This window comes from Delphinus delphis, chromosome 3 (assembly GCF_949987515.2).
Source record: "Delphinus delphis chromosome 3, mDelDel1.2, whole genome shotgun sequence".
NCBI classification, from domain to species: domain Eukaryota; kingdom Metazoa; phylum Chordata; class Mammalia; order Artiodactyla; family Delphinidae; genus Delphinus; species Delphinus delphis.
In genome coordinates this window covers 90,885,919-90,887,154 of record NC_082685.1, presented here as the reverse complement: position 1 = coordinate 90,887,154, position 1,236 = coordinate 90,885,919, and positions in this window count along the sequence as shown.

The following is a 1,236-nucleotide window of genomic DNA, read 5'->3' as shown; positions in this document are numbered from 1 at the left end:
GTTTTTAAAAAAAAAATATATATATATGTAAATATTGATTTTACTGAACTTGCTAGTTTGTGAACAGGCTGTTATGGCATATATTTCCAAGATTTGAAGGAGTTTTTATTACTAGAAATTATTTTTTGGCCACTAGAGGAAATAACAACTTCTGCAAATGATATATTCAAAGTTAAAAATTGTTTAGGATTATATTAAATAATTTAATACTATGCTGAATAATCTTTATTCTTTCTGTATATTCATGGAGTGGGATATTTTTAGACTCTGCATATAATTTACATAGTTTATCAAAATTATATATGTCTGCAATAGGTAAGCTAATTTTCCTTGCTTAAAAAGTTCTGAGAAATATATGAAAAAGAGAGAGAGAGAGAAGCCCCTGACATTCAGAAGCTGGTCTGATGGTCACATCTAAGCCATTTATTCTCCCATTTGATAAACAATTTCACAATATACCAATTTCAGACACGGTTACTCTGAGACACAATCATGAAAAACAGCAAGGCCACTTCATAATTTTGTCTAAGAACAAACAAAAACATGGTAACTCCACCACCCACAAGAAAACACTCTCCTTGTTCAGACACTAAACTAGTACCTTCTACTTCTTTACCCATAGCACTGCCCCCGCTTTCTGACAGTGTTCATTCCTGAGAGCCGTCTCTTCCTTACACCCTTTCCCAAATCACCCAACCAGAATTTAAATCCCATCGCAGATTCTTTTTAACACCCTCTTATAAGAAATTCCACGTTCCTCCATGGTGTATGCTCTCCTTTGACGAGGTGAGTACCTCATTTGTTCACTTCTGGCATCACAAAAAATAGAGAACCTTTACAGTTCAGAAGATCTAATCAGCAAATTCTCTCCGTAAATTACTTACCCTTGGAAAAAAGTTAGCATACTAGTTCTTTCAGGGTATTAAAATAACCACTAAAATAACTGCTCAACAGAGTTTATTATGATAAAAAATAACATTTTTTTTTGGTAACTGCAGAGCAGATTGCCATCTTTCTCATCCACTTGGCCAGATTTTCCCAACCACTAAGCTTGTCCTGTTTTCCCCTCTGTCTTGCGTCTTGCTGCTCATCGTTCTGTTTGACTTCTCCATTTATAAAGCGTGAGCAGTACCAACACAGAACAGCCTGTTACAGAGGCTTAGTTCTTTATCAAGGCAAAGATTCAAAGATTCCAGAACTGTATGAAGGGATCAGATCTACAGTAAGAGGCTGCCA